Source organism: Elephantulus edwardii, unplaced genomic scaffold (assembly GCF_000299155.1).
Source record: "Elephantulus edwardii isolate Elephantulus edwardi_28Jun2011 unplaced genomic scaffold, EleEdw1.0 scaffold00028, whole genome shotgun sequence".
In the NCBI taxonomy this organism is placed as follows: Eukaryota; Metazoa; Chordata; class Mammalia; order Macroscelidea; family Macroscelididae; genus Elephantulus; species Elephantulus edwardii.
The window spans coordinates 17,111,547-17,125,609 of record NW_006399778.1 but is presented as its reverse complement, the minus strand read 5'-3'; positions in this window follow the sequence as shown (position 1 = coordinate 17,125,609).

Genomic DNA, 14,063 nt, shown 5'->3' with positions numbered 1-14,063 from the left:
TAAAAAAAAGAAAAAAATTAAAAGAAAACATTTTCTTTTTCTTTCTTTTTTTTTAAATACGAACCCAAAAAAGAAAGGAAGGAGACTACCTGTCTTTCTCTCAAGGGCCATTGGTGGATTTGAACTGCCAAAAAGTCTTGTCCTTTGGATTACCAGGACAGCAACTCCTAAGAACTGTGCCATCAGAGAGCTCTTCTCTGCCCCCATCCCGTAACTTCTTGTTGTGTTGTTGTTGTTAAGTGCTGTTGAGTTATAGGCAACCCATAGTGACCCTATGAACAGAAGTCCTCAACACTTGTGTGCTTGACTTTGATCCTTTCTCCAGGTTCACAAAGTTTCTGGAGGCAAGCTATTACGGAAGTGGATGCCACTCCTGCTTCCAAGCTTGTTTTAATCGGGGAGTTCCACTAAACACCGTCCACCATGGGTAACCATTATCACATTTGACACATCAGTGTCACAGTGTTCAGCTTCACAGCAACCACAAGTTACCTCTGTATGGCAAGTGGACACACCAGGGCTATACGACCTAGAAGAACGTTTGATAAAAAAACAATGAAAAACAGGCGTGAAGGCCACTGATTAGAGTCACCCACCTTTGGCTTGGTAGCATCACTTTTGGTCCACTAAGCTTCTACCTCACTGAAATTTCAGTTCCCTCCCTCGTTTACACTGTCATACACCACCCTTGACCACTCGTTTCCTTGCTCTGAAGCCACAGTGACATTCTCTTGGCTTTTTAAACATTCTGAGCTCATTTCTACCTGTAGATCTGCCCTGGAATGCTACCCCTTGTGACTGGCCCCTTTGATCATCCAGAATTTAGCATAAATAACATCTCAGAGAAACCTTCTTGACTCTCATATAAAGTGACTCTGACATTTCTATCTTATCACTCTATCTTTTGATCCTGAACACTACCTGACACGAGAGGCCTATGTTTGTTTACTTGTTTGTGATTGTGTATTTCCCCTCAATAGCTCATTGCATGAGAGCGTACACCTCGTCTTATTCATCATACATTTCCCATGTCCAGAACAGTATCTGGTGTATAGTAATTACCCAGTTCATACTCATTGCATTGATTTTAAATTGTATCTTGCTGCTTTGTGAATTTTGCCACTTTTTCTACTGTGTTATTATTCTTAATTATTTATAAGAGAGAGAGCTCTTTGTTTATTAAGGATATTAGCATTTTGTCTTTTGATTTCTTCAAAGGTTTTTGCTCAAACAGATGGTACAGACCATTTTTCCTGGTATAGTAAGTAAGTTAATCACTTGGTTAACTACTCCAGCATCAGAATATAAATAATAAGAAACACTAATGGATGCATAGGTTGACTGCTTCACATGCAGAGTCAAAGGGAAGGCCCATTCATTTCCCCTCCTTGGAATGCTGAGAAGCTTGGACTTTCAGGTCCTTGCCCTGAGTTAGCCAGTGATGTCAGCAGGAAACTTTTTTACATGTCTCTGCCTCAGCTGAGTCTCTTGCAAATTGGAGATAATGATGTTTGTTCCTGGTTCATTAGCTTGAAGTGTTTGCAAGTTTTTCTGGGGATAAGATTTGAGATTGGCTCAGTAGGTCTGCAGATAGGTGTGAGGTTCTTCTCTATGCTATGACCCTGAGGGTCCTGAGGGAATAATAGATGCCTTTGTTCTCAATGAGTTTATGGTCTAGAAATTTAGAAGAGAGACAAAAATGCAGATTTCTGTGGTGACTGAATCATTAATTAGAGCATTTATAAAGGAGTTCTAGTACACACACACACACACATCCATACAAACATGGGAGTGTGTGTGTGTGTGTGTGTGTGTGTGCGTGCGTGTGTGTGTGTGTGTGTGTGTGTGTTTGTGCATATGCAAATTCCAGATGTCATGCCCAAGAATAAGTGAATGATTGCCTACAGGGAGTGAAGGAAGGCCGACAATTAGTGAGTGTAGTAATAATATCAGAGGGAACTACCTACACTGAAAGAAACGGCTGGAAATCCCAAGAAGGACATGTTAAAGCCACAATTCTATAGAAAGCAAGAAGATTCTTCCTTGGCTAATTTCCCATATTCCATTACTTCTTTCCTTCCACACCCAGCTTTTTTTTCTTCTTTTGAGTCAATGGAGTCTTTTAAAAATGCTTTAAAATTTATCATTAATTATACCATCATTCACTTTTAAAAAAATTTTACTTCATTACATCATTCACTTTTATACAATTGTTCATATACAGTGTTTCATTCATGTACATTTAGTTTTATACAATCATTTCTGTATACTATCTTTTGTGTGTGTGTTTATTCTGATTTATTTGAGTACATTTGTTTTATTTGAATACATTGTTTTTCACTAAAGATCCTTCCCATTAACTTCACCCCACCCATCCATCAAATTGTGCAACCCTATGATTAATTCCCTAACCCCCCCATCCTCACCCCTCTATTTCCACATTCCCCCCACCTTGGATCCTCATACTCATTCTTTTTTTTTTTTTTAAAAAAGGTCAAATTCGATCTTTTTTTTCCTTTCTTTTTTTTTTAAATAATTTTAATGAACATTTCCTCAGACTCATTCTACAATAATGGTTTTATACAATATTTGTCCTTGTGGGACTGAGTTAGTTCACTCAACATACTGATCTCCAGTCCCTCCCAAGTTAGGCAGCAATTTACAAATGATTGCTCCTGCGTGCTGCGTAGTATTCCATTGTATGAATGTACCACAACTTCTAAATCCATTTGTTTGTGGTTGGACATCTGGGCTGTTTCCTTGTTCTTGCGATGATAAGTAATGCTGCTATGAACATTGGTGTACAAGTTTCCATTTGAGCCTCAGTTCTCATTTTCCTGGGGTATATTCCAAGCAGTGGAATAGCTGGGTCATATGGAATTTCTACGTTCAGCTTTCTGACAAAGCACCAAATGGCCTTCCAGAGTGGTTGTAGCATTGTACAATCTCACCAACAATGTAAAAGAGTTCTTATCTCACCACATCCTCTCCAACATTTATTATTTGCTGTCCTGTTAAACTTTGCCACTGCTGCTGGAGTGAGATGGTATCTCATTGTGGTATTGATTTGCATCTTTCTTATTGCCAGTGATTTGAAGCATTTCTTCCTATGTCTGTTGGCCATTTGAATATCTTCCTCTGTGAAAATCCTTTCCATGTCTTTTGCCTATTTTGTAATTGAGTTACCAGTCTTTTTCTTGTGGAGGTCCAAGAGTATAAACTTTCATTATAAGGCTCTTACCTGAGATGATATTGCCAAATGTTTTTTCCTAGTTAGTAGATTTTCTTTTCACCCTATTGGAAAAAGTATTTGGCGGAACACAGGGATTTAATCTTTAGAAGGTCCCATTTATCAATTTTATCCTCTTAAGATTGTACATTCCTGGCACAATTTGGCAGTCTCTTTATACTGTAAACTAGGGCCTCTAAGCTTGATCTCAGTTTGTCTCTTAGGAACTTTATGGTTTGGGGCTTTACTCCCAAGTCTCTTATCCACCTTGAGTGATTTTTGTGTATGGTGTGAGACATGGATCCTGTTTCAGCTTTCTGCAGGTAGCAGTCCAGTCTTACCAGTACCATTTGAAGAAGAGGTTGTCATTTGCCCATTGATTGGTTTTATTTCCTTGTCGAAATAGTTGAACATAGATAGCTGGGTCTATTTATGGGTTTTCAATTCTACTCCATTGGTCTATGTGTCTGTCATTGTACCAGAACCATGCTGTTTTGGTTACTACTACTGTGTTGTAGGTTTTGAGATCAGGGAGTGCTATACCTCCCACTTAATTTTGTTTCTCAGAAGTGTTTTGTTTATTCAGTGTTTCTTGCCTCTCCAGATAAATCGACAATTTCCTTTTCAATCTCCTTGAAAATGAATTTCTTATCTGTATTGGGATTGCATTAAATATATAGATTGCTTTTGATAGACTTGTCATTTTTACAATATTGAGTCTTCTTATCCATGAACAGGGCACATTTTTCCCTTTCTTTAGGTCTTTTATTGTGTCTTGCAGAAAGGTTCTGTAGTTTTCTTTGTATAGGTCTTTTGTATCTCTAGTTAGGTTCACTCCCAAGGATCTCAGTTTGTGGTTGGCTATTGTAAATGGTATTGCTTTCTTGGTTTCCCTCTCTGAGTTCTCTTTGTTACTGTAGAGGAATTCCTCTGATTTTTGGATATTGATCTTATATCCTGCCACTCTACTAAGTTGGTCTACTAGCTCTAACATTTTTGTTGTTGTTGTTGTTGAGTCTTTGGTATTTTCTGTGCACACTATCATATCATTTGCGTATAGGGGTATTTTAACCATCTCTTTGCCAATCTGGATGCCTTTTATTTCCTTCTATTGACATATTGCCTTAGGAAGCACTTCCAGTACAATACTGAAAAGAAGTGGTGACAGTGGACATCCTAATCTGGTTCCTGTTCACAAGAAAATTGTTTTTAGTCTTTTTCCATTTGAGCTGTGGTATTGGAGAAGGGTATTGAATATACCATGGACTGCTAAGAAAACAAACAGGTTTGTCCTAGAGAGGATTAAACCAGGCTATTCCTTGGAGACAAGGATTCTGAAGCTTCATCTGACATACTTTGGACATGTTGCAAGGAGGGACCAATCCTTGGAAAAGGACATCATGCTTGGGAGGGTAGTGGGTGGATTGATTCAGTGACTGGGTTAGTTGGGGTACGTGTGTCAGGATGGTGAGATTGGCACAGGATAGAGCAGAGTATAGGGCTGTTGTACATAGGATAACTATGAGTTGCAGGCAACTTGGCAGCACATAACAACAACAACAACTATTGAGAATGATGTTGCCTCTTGGTTTTGTATATACACTTTTCACTATGTTGAGGAAATTCTCTTCTATTCCAATTTTGCTGAGTGCCTTATTCAGGAAGGGGTTTTGTGAGTCAATGTAGTCTTGAGTGTGTGTGTGTGTGTGTGTGATGTTGGGTCTCTGTGAGTAGGATCAAGAAACAGCCCTGTTGAGGCACCTGTTGAGGTGACTCAGGACTTTAGGGGACGTGCCAGGTCCCCTTCTTTGCACTATGGTAGAGGAATAGCCAAAAGAGATCCTACCCTTTGAATTTCTGTCTTAGTGCTGAAGTCTCACTCATCATGGGAGAGTGTCCTCTCCAAGAGCAAAGAAACTACAAGCCTTCGGATAATACTTGGGCCTAAATGACAGAGCTGGGCAGAACTTAAATTATCTTGGATTTTGGAAAGCAAATGTTTCATCTTCCCTTACACCACCAAGGTATTCTTAGTGGCAACTGGAAGTTGTTATTGTTGTTATATGCTGTAGAGTCACCTGCAACTCATAGCAACTCTATGTACAACAGCCCTAAATCCTGCTCTATCCTTTGCCAATCTTACTGTCTCTGACCTGCCTATCCCAGTAATGGAATCAATCCATCTCATTGAGGGTTTTCCTCTCCTGCGCTGTCCCTCCACCATCCCAAGCATGACGTCCCTCTCCAGGGACTGATCCTGCCTTGCAACATGTCCAAAATATGTCTAAGCTTCAGAATCTTTGCCTCCAACGAGCAGCCTGGCTTCCCCCTTTCCAGAATGAACTTGTTTGTTCTCCTCACAGTCCATGGTATATTTAATACTCTTCTCCAGCATCACAGTTCAAAGGCATCAACTCTCCTATCATTCTTAGTCATTGTCCAGTTCTCTGATGCATAACACGTAATTGCAAAGACCACAGCCTGTATCAGGTGCACCTTAGCCTCCAGACTGACATAGTTTCTCCTCAGTATATTGGAGAGGTCTCTGTCATCAGACTTTCCCATCACAGTATATCTTTTAATTTCCTGCCTGCTGGTACCAAGAGTGAAGTTGTCAACAATCTTAATCTCTTCATCATCCATCCTGATGCTGCCAATCAGCCCAGTGGTAAGAATCTTTGTTTTCTTGATGTTGAGCCCTTGACCCTCTGCAGCAAATGCGTCAGTTTCAGCAAGCAGGGTTGTGTCATCTGCATAACACAGATTGTTGATGAGTCTTCCTCCAATCCTGATGTCACACTTCTCCTCATGGAGCCCAACCTCCAGGATAATCTGTTCCGCATATAGATTGAAAATATATGGAGATAGGACACATCCTTGATGCACAGCCTTCCCAATTTTGAACCATGCAGTGTTTCCTTGCTTTGTTCTGATGGCTGCCTCCCGGTCCAAGTATAAGTTTCACATAAGCACGATTAAGTTATGAATAGAAAAGAATTTTTGAGTGTGAGATGAGATCAAGAAAAGCTGTGATAGATTAATCATGTCTACAAGCTGTGGAACTACCATCTTTGAGCCGAAAGGATCTCATTTTACAGACACGGAGGCTGAGGAGGAGAGGGTGGAAATATCTTATTCATTGTCCTGTCTGCAGCCTCAGCACAGAATCTGTCACACAGTGGCAGGAAAGGCCTATGGAATTAAATTGCACAAGTCCAGGAGCCCAGTTCTCTCAAGCCACAGTTCTGTGCCTTCTTTATTAAAACTGAACAGGGCCCATTTGGGGCATAAACCTTTGCACACATCCCGGAAGATTTTCTGCAAAGACACAGGCCCGAAGGCCACTGGGAATCAGCATGGCGCTGATATCCCCATGAGCTTTTGGTGGCCTGGGTAGAATTCATTGGCTAGGAACAGAGTATAAGAAAAGTAACTTTGTACTTTTAAAATACATCCATTAAAAATATTTCATATTACAGTAAAGCCACAGAACTTCAAGTGTGAAAGTCCTCAATAGATATTTGGCTCAGCTTGGCTGAAAAACCTCTAAACACAGGTTGGGATCTCAGCTTTACCACTCTCTATCTATATGACCTTGGGCAAGTAGCCTCACACCCTGATTCCACAGAATTTACTTACAAAGATAATATAATCACTAGCTCACAGGAATGTGTAAACAAATTACCAGCCCAATACTTGACACAGGAAATAGGAGTTTCCATTTAAAATTTTTTTAAATCTACTTTCATTCAGAGCCAACTGATAGCTGACCCTCTAGCAGATTTCGGAGGGGGTGAATTGTATGGGGCAGGAGTGGTATCCACTCCCTAAACAACATGCCTCTGGAAACTCTATGCATTTTGAGAAATGATGATAGGTATGTTGTTGTTGTTGTTGTTGTTATGTGCCTTCGAGTCACCTACGACTCATAGCGACCCTATGTACAACAGCCCTAAACTCCGCTCTGTCCTGTGCCAATCGCACGGTCTCTGACACTCCCATCCCAATTATCCCAGTCACTGAATCAATCCACCTCATAGAGGTCCTGCATTGTCCCTCCACCCTCCCAAGCATGATGTCCTTCTCCAAGGACCGGTCTCTCCTCACAACATGTCCAAAGTATGTTAGACGGAGCCTCAGAATCCTTGCCTCCAAGGAGCCACCTGGTTTAACCCTTTCCAGGACAAATCTGTTTGTTTTCCTAGCAGTCCATGGTACTCTCAATACTCTTCTCCAGCACCACAGCTCACAAAGGCATCAATTTTCCTTCTATCCTCCTTGGTCATTGTCCAACTCTCTGATGCATAACAAGTGATTGGGAAGACCATAGCCTGTATCAGACACACCTTAGTCTCCAGAGAGACACCATTGCTCTTCAGTACTTTGGAGAGGTCCCTAACAGCAGACTTTCCCATGGCAATGCGCCTTTTGATTTCCTGGCTGCTGGTGCCAAGACTGTTGACTATGGAGCCAAGCAAACTAAAGCTGTGTACAATCTCAATCTCTTCACCATCCATCCTGATGCTGCCGATTGGTCCAGTGGTGAGAATCTTTGTCTTCTTGACATTGAGCCTCAATCCATATTGTAGGCTGCAGTCCTTGACACTGCAGCAGGCGCTTCAGGTCCTCCTCAGTTTCAGCCAGCAGGGTTGTGTCATCCTCATAACGCAGGTTGTTGATAAATCGTCCACCAATCTTGACCCCACATTTTTCCTCATAGAGCCCAGCCTCCCGGATAATCTGTTCTGCATATAGGTTGAAAAGGTATGGAGATAGGATGCATCCCTGGCGTACTCCCTTCCCAATTTTGAACCATGCAGTGTTCCCTTGCTCTGTTCTGACGACTGCCTCCTGGTCCAAGTATAAGTTTCGCATTAGAACGATCAAGTGTTCTGGAATTCCCATTCTTCTCAGAGTCAGCCATAGTTTGTTATGATCTACACAGTCAAATGCCTTTGCATAGTCATGATGATAGGTATAGACAGGCTTAATGTCTTTTGCTTATAAGGTTTCTATGAGTCGTGCTTGACTTGATGGCAATCAACAACAACAACAACTTTTATGGGAGGATTTTGCTCATCTTTCTCCTGGGAGCCACTTGCAGAGTTGAACCACCAGAGAGGCAGTCTCTATAGACTATACCATAGAGCTTTCAAAGACACTGTTGTTGTTATGTGCTGTTGGGTTGCCTGCAACTCATAGCAACCCTATGCACAGCATCTCTGAAGCCTGCCCTATCCTGAGCCAGTCTCACTGACTTCCACATACCTAGCTCCATGGCCCCAGTTACTGTATCAATCTGTCTAATCTAGGGTCTTCCTTTCCCATGCTGTCCCTCCACTCTTCTGAGCATAATGTCCTCCAAGTATGGGTCACTCCTGTCCACATGCCCAAGGTATGTGAAAGGAGCTTCGAAATCCTAGCCTTCAAGGAGAAACTTGGTTTCATTGTCCAGCTTTCTGATGCATAGCAAGTAATTGTGATGATCATGGCCTGTATTGAAGATACTAGTGACCGTTATTTCTAGATAAAATTTTTATAAAAATAAGCACATTTTACTCTAGTTGGTTCCTTCCAGAATGTTCCATACTCTCTTCTCCCTATTTAAATCTTAAAGTCACCGAGATAGTCACTGCCCTAGTAACAGTGTGAGCTGTCCCACAAGGTTTCGGGGGTTTCTTTCTGGAAGCAGAAAGCCACAGCTTTTGGTTATCAAATGCTGTAACTAGTGTGCAGTCTGAGCTCTGGCTTCTTGCCCCTCTCGCACCTCCCCAGCACGTCCCTTCTCCCCCATAGTTCAGTGTGGACTTCTGGGATGACCTGAAAGTGCAGGTTCATTCATTGATTCATTGCTCCACAGCCCTCCAGTTCAGAGCTCAGTGTAGCCAGGAACCGTCAATTGCAACCAGTTGCCCAAGCTACGACGTAGGCCATTTCCATGAAGGCGGTGCAGCTCTGCTGGCCCCAGGTAAACCCTTTCTTGCTGAGTCTCAGTTTTCCCACTTGTAACAGGGCATGTTTGGGTCAGGTGTACCCTGGCGCCCTTGTGGAGAGTGCTGGCCTTGTGGTGAGAGGTGGCTTTACAGTTGGGGATGGGAAGAAGGGAACTGAGAGGTGTGAGCAGGCAGAAGTGCGCGTCTGGCCAAGCCCTGACCCGTGGCGGCCCAGCCTAGCCCGGGATGGTGCCTGCTGAGAGAGTTTAGCAGTGAATTAGCCCTGGATTAGGGCGGGCGGCGGGAGCATTAGCACCTGAGCTCCTCCTCCAATCAGAGGCCTGGTCCCAAGCAGTCACCTGGGTGTCGAAGAAACGTCAGAGCCCATTGGCTGGCGGCGCTATGGACGGCCCGCCAAACCTTTGGTCTGGAGGCTAAAGGGGGAGGGGGCGGCTGCTATTAAAGCCAATTACAGAAGGAAGCCAGGCGTGTGCTAGGACCACTGCCCAGAATGTCCAATGACCAACCTTTCTCTTGGTGGAAAAGTCTGCTTTTCTAGTGTTGCCGTTTGATAGCATCCTGATGTAGACATGGGGTCTTGGGTTCAAACCCCATCCAAGCCATTAGCCTTTCCAAACCTCCAATTTTCTCATTGGCTCGTGGTAAAACGAATTAATAATAACAACCATGATGTCATGACCAGCTGCCACTAAATCAGTCCTGACTCATTGTTGTGGTGGTGATTGGGGACCACTGAGTTGACAGATGACTCGCAGTCACCCCAAGATCAGCAGATCAGAACCTTGCCTGCCCTTCACCACCCTGTCTTCAATATGCCTTAGCCCTTTGTTAACGGTCACTCAGGGACAGTCAATCCTTCTTGTTCGTGGGTCTTTCTCTTTTTCTCTGACTCCCAATCTTTCCAAGATGATGTTTTTTTTTTTTCAAAGAACTGGCCCCTCCCGAAATCATGCCAAAGTAAGTGACCCTATATATGGAAGAGGAAAAGCCATGCTCCATAGGGTTTTCTTCTGAGCTGCCTCTGGTGGTCTTGAACCTTCAGACTTTTGGATAGCCGTTACGCAGGTTAACGCTTTGCACTTGTTTTAGGTGCCATTGAGTTGGTTGTGACTCACAGCAACCCTATTGACAAAAGAACCAAATTGCCCAGTCCCGGGCCATCCTTACAGCCCTTCCTCTTAGTCTATTTGTTCAGCCGCTGTGACTGTCAATCCACCTTGTTGAGGATCTTCATCTTTTTTGCTGGCCCTCTGCTTTACCAAGCTCGACACCCTTCTCTCGGGATTGATGCCTCCTGGATAACATGAAAGTGCATGAGAAAAAGTCTCCCCATCCTTCCTCATAAGGAACACTCTGGCTGTAATTCTTCCAAGACCGTTCTGTTTGCTCTTTTGGCAGTCCATGGACTATACTTAGCCATTCCCATAATTCAAAGGCATCCATTCTTCTTTGATCATCCCTATTTACTTCCTAGCTTTTGCATGCATGCGATGAAAACTCATTCTCGCTGCCATGGAGTTGGAACCAACTCATAGTGAGTTTCCAAGGATGTAAATGATACAGGGAGCTGTTGCCTATGTTTCTCCCTTAGAACGGTTGGTAGATTCGAAGCACTGGAGAGGTATGGCCTTTGAGTTAGCAGCACACCCAACTCTCTAAGGGTTATGCCATATGTTGTTATTTTTAGGTGACATCGAGTTGATACCAACTCACAGTAATCTTAATTTTAACAGATCTGAACCTTGTCCTATCTTATGCCATTCTCACTATCTCTGATATGCTTAAGTACATTGTTATGGTCACTGTGCTAATTAATCTTATTGAAGGTCTTCTCTTCCTCCGACTACTTTTTTCCTAACATACTTTCTCCCCAAGGACCAGCCCTTTCTAATAACATGCCCATAAAATATGTGAGACTAAATTTCACTATCTTGCCCTCTAAGGAGCATCCTGATTGCATTTCCTCCAAGACAGACTTGTTTGAGGGTCCTTGGTATATCCAGCATCTTCTCCAACATCACAATTCAAGGGGATCTTGTCTTCTATCATTCTTATCAACGAGTTTTCAGATGGGCGGGAGACTCCTGAATAAACCTCCAACATGGGTGTGGGACACTTTAGTCTTTAAACTGACATCTTTGTATTTAGCACTTTGGAGAGGTCTTGGACAGCAGATTTAGCCCAATGTAAAACATCTTCTATGCCTTTCTTTATGAGGTTTTAAGGCTGTTGTACATAGGGTTGTTATGAGTCACAAGTGACTCGATGGCATGTAACAACAAGAACAACTACCAGCTTATTTACAAAATTTGAATACATTGTTTTCAAGAACAAAACCCCGATCCATCAAATTGTACAAGCTCATGATTAATCTCCCCCAACCCCACACATTTTCATCCCTCTGCTTCTAACCTCTTCCACGTCTTTTGGATCCTTATACTAATTCTGAAATAATGGTTTTATACTATACTTATCCTTGTGGGACTGAGTTAGTTTACTCAGTAAAATATTCTTTGGTCCCTCTAAGTTAGGTAATAATTTACAAAATCATTGCTACTGCATGCTGCATGGTATACCATTGTGTGAATGTACCAAAATTTCTCAATTCATTCGTTTGTAGTTGGACTTTTGGGCTGTTTCCATGTTTTTGTGATGGTGAAAAAAGCTGCTATGAACATTGGTGTACAAATCTCAGTTTGTTCCTTAGTTCTTGTTTTCTCAGGGTATATTCCAAGTAGTGGAATAGCTGGATCGTATGGGATTTCTATGCTCAGGTATTTTAGGAAGCACCAAACTGCCTTCCAGAGTGGTTGAACACATCTTCTATTTCTTGACTACTGTTGCCAAGGATATTGATTGCAGATGCAAGTGAAATGAAATCATTGACAACATCAATCTTTCGTTTATTTGTCATGATGTTGCCTATTGGTCTAGTGGTAAAGATTTTTGTTTTCCTGATGCAATCCATATTGAAAGCTGTAATCTTTGATGTTCTGCAGCAAGTGCTTCAAGTATTCTTCACTTTCCACAAGCAAGGTTATGTAATCTGTATAATGTAGAATATTGATGACTCTTCCTACAACCCTGATGTCACATTCTTCTTAATGAGTCTAACTTCTTAAATTATTTTCTCAACAGGAATGCTGAGTAGGTATGGAGAAAAGATATAGCGCTGACACTATGCTATTGTTGTTTTTAGAAGAGGCCGTGGCACTAGGGACCATCACATCCTAGCCAATGTAGTATGGATTTTGGCTGAAATCAGAGAGTACAAGAGAAATGTCTATCTCTGCTTCATTAGCTATGCAAAGGCGTTTGACACCATATGAGGCTATTGAAAATACCATGACTTGTGTCAGGAACATCTTAATTTTCAAAGTGACATTCAAGCTTCTTAGTGTAGTCTAGTGTACCAGCAAAGGAATTTGGTGACCTCATCTGTGGGGAGTTGTTCTGCTAATTCAAAGGTCATGTCTCTCTAGTGGACAATCTCCTCCTGTGTGATTTACAGCCTCTGAAAACCCACTGGAGACTCAGTTATGACTTGGTTTCAACTTAATGCAACTTTGACTTGACTTGATATACTGGCTATTCAAATTGTGCTTCATGGGCTAGCAGCATTGATATTTTGGGGCCCTTTTGGAAATGGTATGTCAGGATCCCCAGACAGAACTACTAAGACTGACTCTATCCCCTGAAGACTGGAGTTTGTGTTAAGCTCCCCAGTTCACTGGTGTTGAGGAGGGTTGAGCAGAAGCTCTGGAATGTAAGGACCTCTCTCCAGTTCCCTCTTTCACCACCTGCCAGCTGCTAAGTTTAAGCACGTCACTCTGGGTGGCTGTTCTCTATAAAACGGGGATAATAATTGTATCCTTTAGGAAGCAGTTGTGAAATGGCTTAAAATAAAATTCAACCAACACAAAATAAAAAATGGTTAGAACAGAGCCTAATGCAGCATGCTATTGTTATTATATATCATCAAGTCAGAACCAGCTCGTGGCTGACCCCCCAGCAGGCTTTCAGAGGTGGTAAATTGCATAAAAGAGATTGCCCATCTTTCTTCTGTGAAGCTGCTGGTGGATATGAACCACTTACTTGCCTGTGAGTTGAAACATGCTCCTTACCAGCAGGCTACTGGAGCTCCTACTGAGTAAGGGTCCAGAAATGATAGCCGAGCATTTGGGACTCTCACTTCTTTCCTTCACTGGCCTTCTTTCCCAGAATGCAGCTCCGGCCCCTTTGACCTGTGACTCCCCGCTCTCATTTGAGAAGTCTCTTTATTGCTCTTTTCTTTTCACCACATTCTAGGATTAAGTCCCCCAGCAGGGAAGGGACACGTTATTTTTCCTACACACAAAACCCACAACCTAACCCAACCCAACCCACTGCCATTGGGTTACTCCTATTTGTGGCAACCCTCCAATGCGTTTCTGAGGATGTAAATCTTTATAGGAGGTGATTATTTATCTTTCTCCCTCGGAGCAATGGGTAGATTTGTACTGCCAGCCTTTCAGTTAGCCTAACCTGTGATGCGTTATACCATCAGGGCTTCTTGGGACTGTTGTTATTATTGTTATGTGCCATCGAGTTGCCTGGTACTCATAGCCACACTATGTACAACAGCTCTGAAGCTTACCCTGTCCTGAGCCAGTCTCCCTGACTCTGACACACTAACCCCATAACACCAGTTAATGAATCCGTCTCATCTGGGTTCTTTCTCTCCTGTGCTGTCCCTCCACCTTTCCATACATGATGTCCTTCTCCAAGGATTGATCCCTCCTGGCCACATGCCCAAAGTATGTGAGAACTAGCTTCAATGTCCTAGCCTCCAAGGAGAAACTTGGTTTCACCCTCTCCAAGACAGATCTATTTGATTTTTT